We start from the raw sequence: 13,165 nt of genomic DNA on the forward strand, positions 1-13,165 counted from the left end.
TAATAACTGTATGAGTTAAAGAGCATGTGAGTAAACAACAAATGTAAACATGCAGGCACATTGTCAATATTAAGTTTATTGGTGTACAAATTTATGCAATCTAAGGAGGGTTTAGGTATTTTATTCATCATTTGTTGCATAGACGTTCTAGGAAATTAAGGGGGAATTGTCATGGGATGGGTGGGTTTGTAAATGATGAGGGGAGAGGGACAGTGTGGTGGCTAGAGTGGTGAAGAGAAAAAGGTGTAAGGACAGATCAAATGGAAATGGACATACAGTTTGTTAGGTATCTGTGCCTTATAATGAAACTGGTATTTATTGGAATAATTGTTGTACCATGTGTCCCATGCATTGTAGAATTTCTTTATTGTCTTGTAAGATAGTTAGGCATTTCATGTTTGTTAGACACCAAGGTGGACCAGTAGAGAAATTACCCATAGTAACCAATCAACTTTTACCTACTATTTTATAGAATGTACTTGATAAATGCTACCTCAAAGCTTTTACTTGGGTCCACTTTGCCACTGTTTTCACTGCTTGACACATTAGCCCCTTAATATTTTTTGTGATTATGTATTGTATCTGTTCTTTTTCCCCAGGGACGTTCATTATGAGTCTACAGTATCTGTATGATTGGTAACATTTGTTTACTTGTTTGGATGAATCCTATTCAGAGTTAATACTGTTAGAAATTTTCCTTTATAGCTATACTGTTTGAGATCTTTGCTATGCACTCATGCATTTTATCATACTTCCACAGCTACTCCTTGTCTTTTTCCAAAGCTATGTCATATGTGTCTAAGGTTTATGCTTATGAAAATGTACTTTAAAAGGCTTCTTTGAGACTAGTTTTGACAAATGGTGTTTTACTTTTTGGAAATATTGATAGAACGTAATGTCTAGATTGGAACATTTTGCTAAATGATTGGTGAGTGAAGCCAATTGTTGATGATGGGAACATGTGATGCCTGCTGCTTTCCATATAGAGGCCATCTCACCATTTTATTACATGGAGAGCACAGGATCCCATATAGGTGGACAGTGGGAAAGGGTACTCAGAAAGACAGAGACAAAAATTAATAAAATCCCAAGTCAGAGTTGGGATGAGTAGAGGTCTGTTTGGTATGTATTAGATGGAGGGGAGTGAGCTCTCAAGCACTAGGTCATTCTTTGTATCTACCAAGCAATTAACTTATGCCTTGGTGTGCCTAACCGGGTATTGGCTCAAACAAGTTGTGCTGTAGTATCTATGGAATACAGGTAGTCCCCGACCTTAGAAACAGGTGACCTGAAAAGAATACAGTGGCTCTTCTCAAAACTGATTATTTTTCCAAATTCAGTACAGATTCTGCAGTGCTTTACAGAGAATGTTTGGCCATTTACATCAGTCCATGCCCTGGTAGAACTTACAACCCATATTACCAACCACATGTACACACACACACACACACACACACACACACACACAAATTATTTTTTAGGGAGCCAAGTAACCAGTATAACAAGCAGGGTATAATATACAAACTCCACACAGTTAGACCCAACTCATCACAATCAGTGTTTTCCAAACGCAGTCTTCTAGGCACCATAAAATTCCAGGTTTTAAGAATATGAATGCTTGAGCACAAGTGTCTTAATTTCATTTTGTTTCAACCATTTGTGCTCAGCCATGGATATACTTAAAACCTGGACTGTTAGAGTGACTTGAGGACTGGATTTGGGAATCACTGAGTTGTGACGAGCTGGTGTAATGGTTTACCGCACTAACTGGTTGGCTCTGAAACACATTGAGGATTTTTGAGTTGATATCACTTTTTACTTTGTTGACTTTATCCAACTGTGGATAAATAGTTTTTCTTAGAATGCTAAATCCTGATAGATCTAAGTGTGGATAGGTAATTAACTTTATATAAATGATCATACAACTTACTGATGTTAACACCTAAATAATTGTGTTTTACATTGAATATCAAAATTACATTTAAGAAGGCCTCTGATTTGTGATTATTCATCTTTTATTAAGATATAGAGCCAAAACCAGACAATTCTTTGAATAGTACAGCGAGGAAGCTAAGCAGGTTGTAGACTTAAAAGAAAGTAATCTATAAAAAATAGTAACTTTGTAATGAAATCTAATTATGGATATACCTAAATCTTCATTTTTGCATAAATAATATTTTTTGTAGTGTGCGTATGCACATTTAATGCTTACACTTCCAAGAGTTTACTAATATGGTATGTATCATCTTGCTCTTACAGCTCCAGTTACTTAGGAAGGCGTAATGTGTGAGGAGGGGTAGCACAAGAATAGGCCTAACAAATAAAGGCATGCAGGAGATATGTATATTGCTGGTAATTGACACCTGGTGCAAAATCTGCACAAATGATGATGACTATTAGCAGCCACTGATTGGCTAATAAAATCTCCTCTTGTTCCCTTCCTTATATAAGTAACATAGTAACATAGTATTTGAGGTTGAATAGAGGCAAATTGCCCATCGTGTTCAACCTGTTTTAAGTTGTGATGATTCTACATACTTGCTAAATAATGTTTTATGACTAGTTAGCTACTATAACTCATGTTACCCCCGGATTAACCACGTTGATATTTTAAGTATTATAACCTTGGATAGCTTTTTCATTCAGAAATTTATCCATTCCTTTTTTAAATCCAATTACAGAGTCCGCCATTACCACCTTCCCTGGCAGGGAATTCCACATCCTGATTGCCCTAACAGTGAAGATCCCTTTCCTCGTTGCGTTCGGAACTTTCTCTCCTCCAGTCGCAGCGAGTGCCCACATGTCCTAAACTGTGTTCTTTTAATAAATAATTCCTCTGATAACTCTTTGTGATTTCCCTTTACATATTTGACGATATTAATAATATCTCCTCTTAGGCGCCTCTTTCCTAGTGTATACATATTCAGCCTAGTAAGTCTTTCCTTATAGTCCAGTCCTTCTAGGCCTTTAATCGATTTAGTAGCTCGCCTTTGAACACTTTCGAGTTCACTGATGTCTTTTTATACAATGGTGCCAAAAACTGAACACAATATTCCAGGTGTGGACGTACCAATGCCTTATACAGCGGCATAATTACATCCGAGTCCCTTTTCTCAATTCCCCTTTTTATGCACGCTAGCACCTTACTTGCCTTCTTTACTGTGTTTTGACATGGTGTATGGTTATTAAGCCTATTATCAATGAATACCCCCAAATCTTTTTCCAACTCTGTTTCCCCTAGGCGTTCCCCATTTAATATGTAGGATGCAAGTTTGTTTTTAGTCCTAAAATGCATAACCTTGCATTTGTCTGTATTGAACCTCATTTTCCATTTAGACGCCCAGAGTTCAAGTTTAGATAGATCATTCTGCAAGGACTCCACATCCAATTCTGAATTAATTACCTTACACAGTTTAGTATCATCTGCAAAGATTGACACTGTGCTTTTCAGGCCTGTTTCTAGGTCATTGATAAATATGTTGAACAGTAGTGGTCCGAGTACGGACCCATGTGGTATTCCGCTGACTACTGGGGACCAGGTTGAGGACTTCCCGTTGACCACTACTCACTGTACCCTGCTATCCAACCAGCTGCTTATCCATGTGCAAATAGTTTTTCCTAGGCAAATCTCCTTTAATTTGATCATCAGTCTCCTGTGAGGAACTGTATCGAAGGCCTTTGCAAAATCTAGGAAGACCACATCCACTTCTTTTCCTTGGTCAAGATTATTGCTCGCTTCCTCGTAGAAGCTAATTAATTTAGTCTGACATGACCTGTCCCTCACAAACCCATGTTGGTTCTTGCTAATAATCCTAGTGGACTTTAGATACTCCTGTATGACGTCCCTTAGAATTCCTTCCAATATTTTCCCCACTATAGATGTTAAACTAACTGGTCTGTAGTTTCCCGGAAGATTTTTGGATTTTTTAAATAATGGCACTACCTCAACTATATGCCAATCCTTCGGTACCATGCCTGATCTAATTGAACTATTGAAAATCAAGTATAGGGGTCGTGCTAGTTGTGAACTAAGCTCCATAAGAACCCCCAGGTGAAGTCCATCAGGACCAGGTGATTTATTAATCTTAATTTTGCTTAGTCTCTCCCAGATTACTTCTTCGCTTAAACAAGTATCTAACCATGAATCATTACTGTTACAATTGTTATGCTCTACTCCCACCATCAGTTCTTCACTGGTGAATACTGATGTAAAGAATTTGTTCAGTATTTCCGCTTTTATTTCATCATCATCATTTATCAATTCTACTAATTCGTCTTTTAATGGACCTATTTTCTCCTTTTTTAACCTTTTACCGTTTATGTATTTAAAAAACTTTTTAGGATTGGTTTGACTCTCTATAGCAATTTGCTTTTCATTTTCCATTTTAGCTGCTATTATTGCTTTTTTGCTTTTCTTATTACACTCCTTGTAATACTTGAAAGACTCCTCCTTTCCATTAGATTTAAATGCTTTGAAAGCCCGCTTTTTTTTATCCATTTCTGCCTTAACCTTCTTGTTAAGCCACATCGGTTTGAGTTTAATACTCCTGCGTTTACTGCCCATGGGAATAAAGTTATGAATATTGCTATCCAGCAACCCTTTTAAATCATCCCACATTTCCGAAGTGTTCTTGTTATTAAACAGAATCTCCCACTCTATGTCGTTAAGTGCACATCTAAGCATACTGAAATTAGCCTTCCTAAAGTTAAAAGTTTTGGTGGAACCCCTGTAGCTATGTTTCCTGAAACTGATGTTAAATGTGATCATATAGTGATCACTGTTACCCAAAGTCTCCCCAACTTCAGTGTTTGATATAATGTCCACATTATTAATAATTACTAGATCCAGGGTAGTTTTACCCCTAGTTGGGTCCTTGACTAATTGAGATAAGTAGTGATCCCTAATCATATTTAAGAACCTGCTGCCCCTCGCATTAGCACATGAATCGTTACTCCACTTTATATCCGGGTAATTAAAATCCCCAATGACAAGGTTGTCCCACCATCCCTCAGCCGTTTTGATTTGCTGCAATAGTTGTTCTTCCTCATGTATGCTAATATCCGGCTGTTTGTAGCACGTGCCTATGACTAGTTTTTTTGCATCAATTCCCCCACTTGAGATTTCTACCCATAGTGACGCCACATTATCGCCAGTCTCCTCATAGATAACCTCCTTTAGGCATGGTTTAAGTGATGGTTTAACATAAAGACATACACCTCCTCCTCTTTTGTTAGCCCTGTCCCTCCTAAAAAGACAATACCCCTCCAATAAATTGTTACTGTATCGGCTGCAGTTTGTTCCCAATATTAAATATTTCCTTTGCTCTTTGGCAGGAAAGAAGATTCCCATTTCATTTTTAAAGGGGTAGACAACAAATGTTTGTATTTATTTGAACTTAGTACTCATTTTATATTTGCATCTGTATTCAGTTCTATTTTTTATGGTAAATGTATCTTTAGTATTTATTAAAAACACTGCTTTGGCACAGATAGACTGTCTATGAGCAAAAGATGCATGCATGTTTATAGTACTATGGGGTCTATTTACTAAGCCTTGGATGGAGATAAAGTAGCTGGAGATACAGTACCAGCCAATCGGCTCCTAATTGTCATTTTTCAACCACAGCCTGTGGCATGGCAGTTAGGAGCCGATTGGCTGGTTTTTTATCTCCAGCGATTTTGATTTTATCTCCATCCAAGGCTTAGTAAATAGACCCCGTTCTATTTAAATTACTGAGCTTTCATAATACTGTATTACTGTACTTGTGACTCATCTGTATATCTGCATTATATGTATTTGTACTGTATGTTGTGATGCTAACTTATCATTATCACAATACAAACATAATTTGTTTAAAAAAAAGTGCCTCATTATATATTAAGACTCTCAGTCTCAGTCTTAGCATTGCTTTATAGCCCTTTAGAATAAAAAAATGAGAGTAATTATTGTGACACCATGATGGTTGGCTTGGCTATATTTTACTTTGGAGAGGTTAGTCCCTTGATGTTAAAGGTTACAATTATGATTGACATATCACTAGTTCAACCTACTATGCTAACCTCACAATGGGAACAAGGGGTAAAGAAAATTGGGGTTGGTTAAAGGTTATTGGCAGGTGGGAGATTGGGAAATCAAGTGTGTCAACAGGACATTTTCAATTTAGCAGAAAAGGTTATGTAAGGAATATTGATTGCTCCTAAATTCACACAATACTGTACATCAGTTACAAGTATTTGACATTTAACACAACACATAGCAGTTGTAAGTTGATGTCTTCATCATCAGAAGTGTTTTGTTCCTCAATCCCTCTTGTGATTCGTTAAATACAACAGGAAACACACTTAATTAGTGCACACAGACAGAGGAAACCTACTGTACTGTAAGTCAGGCATCTATGACTTTCCCTATCCTGCCTATAGCTAGGAATAGTCTAAGTGTTGTCACAACATGTTGAACATTGGGGGTAATTCTGAGTTGATCGCAGCAGGAATTTTGTTAGCAGTTGGGCAAAACCATGTGCACTGCAGGGGAGGCAGATATAACATGTGCAGAGAGAGTTAGATTTGGGTGGGTTATTTTGTTTCTGTGCAGGGTAAATACTGGCTGCTTTATTTTTACACTGCAATTTAGATTGCAGATTGAACACACCACACCCAAATCTAACTCTCTCTGCACATGTTATATCTGCCTTCCCTGCAGTGCACATGGTTTTGCCCAACTGCTAACAAAATTCCTGCTGCGATCAACTCAGAATTACCCCCTTTGTGTAGCTTCTGAGGGTATGAAAATTGATTTAGAAGCTTATCAAATTCCTGCACCAACCACATTGCCTCCATCTAATTATTTCCCCACAGATCAGACAAAACGTACGTACATTATTTATTTATTTATTACCAGTTATTTATATACAGTAGCACACACATATTCTGCAGCGCTTTACAGAGAATATTTGGTCATGCACATCAGTCCCTGCCCCAGTGGAGCTTACAATCTATATTCCCTACTGCATGTACTGTACACACAGACACATTCATGCCAGGGTTAATTTTGTTGGGAGCTGATTAACCTACCAGAATAGTTTTGGATTGTGGGAGGAAACCAGAGCAGCCGGAGGTAACCCACACAGGTATTGGTATCTATCTATCTATCTATCTATTATATATAGATAAAAATAATCAATGACATTCCAGTAGTCTGGACTGGGGTGATGTTATTACAACAACACATTGGTCTCTCAAGACATGTGTGCTTAGGCTAGGGCATGCGTCACTGTAAGTATGTACCATGGTGCCATATAGAGACCCCAGCCACAGACCCAAACACCTATCTATATGTTAGCTGTCAGGCCCTCTCTCTGGAGTGCTTAGGATCCACTGTTCGCTGATTGCTGCTGCGGCTGGTGCTCTCTAATCTCTACTGGCTCCTGTGTTCTGGGTGTGAGGCTGGTGCCGATGTCCTCCATTGAGGATCTCTCACAGGTTTGGTCCAAGGATGCAGTCTTTTTACTTCCAATGAGCTGACCATTGCACTACCAATGAGAACCAAGTCCTACGATCTCCAGAGGTCTCTGCCAATCCGTAGATACCAGTTACTATAATGGGGATTCCTGAAGTTCTGGCAGATTGCCAGTGCAATGTGTATCACAGTCTTCAGTGAGAGCAGTATCTCTGAGCTCCTCAGTGTTTATTCATTGAGACTACCATTTTGGATACTTTTCGGATACTTGTCCCTGCCTTGTGTCCAGTACCACTGATTTCAGCCCGGTGTCTAGAACCACCGCTATCAATCCGGTGTCCAGTACCTGCCCCACTGGTCCCAACTAAGTATCCAGCATCACTGGTTCCAGCCTTATATTCAGCTCAGAAACCACTATTCCCAGTCCAGTGTCCAGTTCCAGCCCAATGTTCAGCTCAGGATCCACTGGGTCAGTCCAGTTCCACCAGTTCTTGGCCAGTATTCAGCTCACTTACCACTGGTCTCAGCCCGGTGCCCAGTTCTACTGGTTCCTGGCTAGTATTCAGCACAATAACCATACCTACAAGTCCAGCCACTGGTATCACAGATCTACATTCCAGACTCTCAAGTCACCAGTCCCAGCCAGGTGTTCGGAACTCTCAGACTTCATCCAGAATCCAATCCTATAGACCTTGTTTATGTTTTCAGTAGCACAGACTCTGATTGAACCAAGTCTTATTCTTTTCCTAGCCAAGTAATCAAATGATCTCAGACCTTTCCTCAAGTGAAGACTTGCTGTTCCAAACTGGTTTCTGCATTTCGCCACTAGTCTGGTCAGGATAGGTATTTCTGAGTTCTACAACCCTGCAGCATCTGCTTTAACTGTTTCACTTGCTTTCCTGTGTGCTTCCTCAAAACACCACAGTCCTAGTTTATGTGCAGGAACTTTATCAAACCACCAAGATTTCTGTATACAGCCTCTCCTCTAACTCTAACCCCAGGCTCCAGTCTGGGAACACAAACTCATCCAGGCCTGACAGTATGTTGATCTGTTTGCCATTGCAGTCTCATGGACAACGATGATCATGACTGCCAATACAAAAGGTTGTATGTGTGAGGATGCCTACATGCCTTTTTGTATATGGTTGGGCTACATGTGTGCTTTCTCAGCATGTTACCTAGAGACTTGGCCTTTGGAGCACACCAACATCATACTATATTCATCACCTGTAATTTCCACAGGGGCTTTGCATGATGCACTTATGACAAAAAAAATTCACAAGCTGGATGGATTGACTGTCATGTATTTCAGCTGCTTGGTTGACAGCCTATCCAGATTTGGCTATGGCATCATAAATGAGGAAGGAGTTTTGCAATGATTTTTGCCTGTTGCTGTCATGGTCCTGTCCAGTTCCAAAAATCTGCATGTCCAGCTCATACTGTTTCTCTTTCTATGTCAACACTGTTTATATTTTTTTTTGAGTCCCTAATGTGCACAACAAAACAGAAGGCCCCATGAATAAGCTGGGATAGAAATTTATATCTTGGACTGCTGTTTCTGGGGGTCATTCCGAGTTGTTCGCTCGTTATTTTTTTCTCGCAACGGAGCGATTAGTCGCTAATGCGCATGCGCAATGTCCGCAGTGCGACTGCGCCAAGTAAATTTGCTATGCAGTTAGGAATTTTACTCACGGCATTACGAGGTTTTTTCTTCGTTCTGGTGATCGGAGTGTGATTGACAGGAAGTGGGTGTTTCTGGGCGGAAACAGGCCATTTTATGGGAGTGTGTGAAAAAACGCTACCGTTTCTGGGGAAAACGCGGGAGTGGATGGAGAAACGGAGTAGTGTCTGGGCGAACGCTGGATGTGTTTGTGACGTCAAACCAGGAACGACAAGCCCTGAACTGATCGCAGATGCCGAGTAAGTCTGGAGCTACTCAGAAACTGCTAAGAAGTGTCTATTCGTAATTCTGCTAATCTTTCGTTAACAATTTTGATAAGCTAAGATTCACTCCCAGTAGGCGGCGGCTTAGCGTGTGCAAAGCTGCTAAAAGCAGCTTGCGAGTGAACAACTCGGAATGACCCCCTCTACCAGAAGACATATTTATCTCCATAAGGATTTCTGCACTTCAACAAGTTACTTTTCTTAGGAATCCACAAATCTGGAACTCCAGTATTTAACAATCCCTTGCCACACAGCACTCACAATACAGATGCCAGACAGATACTAACAAAGTCAGCAGAATGGCTCTGTTACATTCTGTATGTACTTTTATGGTGTTCTTTTTTCACCTTTTCTTACCTTCCATGTGTTTTACCAAAGATATTGAGTTAGGAATTCCTTATTTAACTTGGTAAATGGTTGGAAAACCCTGATAGACAATGCACAATATTGGAGACTTTGCTGGCCATACACCTTAAGATTTATTGTGAGATCTGGCTGGTTGGAATGACAACTTGGAGATGGATGAAAGCAAATGACAATTTGACCATTTGTTCCCAAACACTGGAAAACAGACAAAAATGGTCAATCAGACAAATTGGTTAAATCCATTTGATTTAACCAATTTGTCTGAATGATAATTTTTGTCAGTTTTACGGCATTTAGGAGCAAATGGTCAAATTGTCATTTGCTCTCATCCAATATCAGATTTTCATTACAACCAGCCAGATTTGACAATAAATCTTTAGGTGCATGGGCGCAGCATTAGATTGATTAATATGTTATTACGGGCTGCGTTCAGGATGCCGGCAGTTGAAATCCTGGTGCTGGAATCCCAACATGCAGCCAGAATTCCGGTGCCAAATTCTTGATATCAGACAAAATGCCACAGCTGGAATCCTAACAGCTGTCATCTGGATCATAAGTATGCCGGGCACTGTAATGGTTTGGCCACGGGGGTAGGGTTAGGTTTAGGCATGGGGGAGTTAATTTAGGCTGCAGGAGTAGGGGGTTAGGTTTAGGCAGCGGGGAGGGGGGTTAGGTTTAGGCACCACAGGGGAGGATTAGCAATAGGCTGCGGAGTAGGGGGTTAGGTTTAGGCACTCCCGGGGAGGGGTAGGGTTAGGATGTGGAGTGTTTGGGTTAGGGTTGTGTTGCATGAAGGGAGGATTAGAAGTAAAAGGTATGTATTCTTACTGAAACCCTGTCAAGATTCTCACAATTGGGATGCCACTGATGGTGTTCTGACTGCCAGCATCCTGACCATCTGTCATGCGTATGTATTCCATTATTACAGTAGGTAACACTAGCCTTTTTATCTATTATTAGGTAGAAAGGTCCTTTCTCATCTTTGCTGCTATTCATATGTACATGCGCATGCATCGTAGCAGCAGCTACAAACTATTATTTGTGTAAAGTCACACCCGCGATCACACAATACATATGCTATGGATCGATTGTGCGATTATTCAAACATACCCACTCACGGGTACTCTTCTCACAGCAAGCCAGTCTCACTCACGAATAGTCACAGGTGCAATGAGGAAGGGCACAGTTAGATTTGTTGTAACCATCTCACTTTGCACACACAGCTATTCATATATGAAAATATCGAAGGACATTTTTTATAGGTTTTGAAAGAAAACCTCTTTATATCTATCTGTTAATAGTAGCAAAGATTGGTGTTTGTTGTTTAAGTAATTAATAAATTACAGTATATCATGTGGCATGTGAGTTATGATAAATTCATATTGATTTACTCTGTAATTATAGCATTATTGAATACATTGTTTTGATGGAGATATCAGCAGTCTTTGTTGGGGTAATTATGATCCAATGTTTGACTTCATGGAGAGTGAAGACCATTTAAATGTGAGCAAATTCCAGTTTATACAGGTATACAGTATTACCGTTATTACAATTATTTTATTACCATTGGAGTTGCATTTTCATATGGGGGTAGATAATGTTGCTACTAAATATGTTTAAAGAGACTGTTACTACTATTACTACAAAGGTACTTTAGTTCAATGTATGCTGAATCTTGTGACCAGCTTTACTGAGGTTCATCTGCATGCCACTTTCACTTACATTTCTGATACTACAAATACAATATCTGGATGAGACAGACTGTTATACTTTACTATATTTGTATGTGGCATATACTGTATATAGTAGGGAGATAAAGAGAACTAATCCCATTTGAAGAATCTTATGTCTGACTGATGAATTGACTGCATTTGAGCATTATCTTATCGCTGTCAGTTAATCTTATGTATTGGTTTGTTCATGAAGACACTATTTATCTATAGAAACAATTTAGTGTACATTTCACAGTGTTATAAAGCTTTATCTGATTCTGTTGACAGCTTTTGGTAATGTAAATCACAGGAGGTGTGTGTAATTGGGTAAATGAGATTAATGAATGCACAACGTATTATATAGTTAGTATTATGCAGCAGAGATATCTGATTTCCAAGTCCAGAGAATGCTGTTGTACTATATATGTACACAAAAATATATAAAATGTATCTCTATCTTGAATTCTTATAGGCATGGATTCTAATAACTGTCAGTATGTTTCTTGAGGAATATTAGTCCAAATGTGATGAACTCTTCATAACTTTGCCCCCACCATCCTAAAAAATTGTGACGATGCTAAATGGACCCATGCTTTCATGTTGTTGTCTCCATATCCCCACCCTGACATCTGCATGGTGTAACTGGAAATGTGATTCGTCTGACTGCAAGATTTATTTCCAATCATGTACTGCATAATTTCTGAGCACTTTGGAGAAATTTCACCCTCCTTGCAGCAGATATCAATGATGTAGCAGATATAAATTTTCGTGTACATACTGTATATAGACAGGTCTTCTGCTTCTGTAGGCCTTGTGAAGTAATGTGCAGCACATTAAGAGATAATATGAATTGATTCCCTGATTTAGATTATCCATAATTTAATACACTGTTGCCTGTCTGTGGGACTGAATACATTTGCACACTCCCCATTCCCCTTGATTATCCAGTAGCATCTTACAACACAGGCCAGTGTAACATTAACAACTGATGTCCTCATGCAATTCACCATTGCAGTCGTTTTGTTAATGGGGGTAATTCAGGTAAAACTGAATGGGGGTAAAACCTGATCGTAGCAGCAAATTTGTTAACAGTTGGGCAAAACCCTGAGCACTGCAGGTATGTCTGCCATACCTGCAGAGAGATTTAGATTTGGGTGGGTTACTTTGTTTCCGTGCAGAGTAAATAACGGCTGCTTTATTTTTACACTGCAATTTAGATTTCAGTTTGAACACACCACACACAAATATATCTCTCTCTGCACATGTTATATCTGCCCCCTGCAGTGCACATGGTTTTGCCCAACTCCTAACAAATTTGCTGCTACGATCAGGTCTGAATTACCCCCAATGCTCACACCACAGATGTGAGCTCCAACAATCATTCCACATTCAAAATCTGTCAGATCACATTGTTTACCCATTATTTCATAAGTGCTACACTTCCCTAGTCTCTGCATACCTTTGCCTTTCTGTTCTTACACAGATTCAGCTATCCTATGTCAGTATTATCTGCAGGATACCGTTGGTAATTTGCATAAATTTGCCTAGTCATAGTTAGGGATGTGCACCTGAAATTTTTCGGGTTTTGTGTTTTGGTTTTGGGTTCGGTTCCGTGGCCGTGTTTTGGGTTCGAACGCGTTTTGGCAAAACCTCACCGAATTTTTTTTGTCGGATTCGGGTGTGTTTT

Source organism: Pseudophryne corroboree, chromosome 1, assembly GCF_028390025.1.
Source record: "Pseudophryne corroboree isolate aPseCor3 chromosome 1, aPseCor3.hap2, whole genome shotgun sequence".
Lineage (NCBI taxonomy): Eukaryota > Metazoa > Chordata > Amphibia > Anura > Myobatrachidae > Pseudophryne > Pseudophryne corroboree.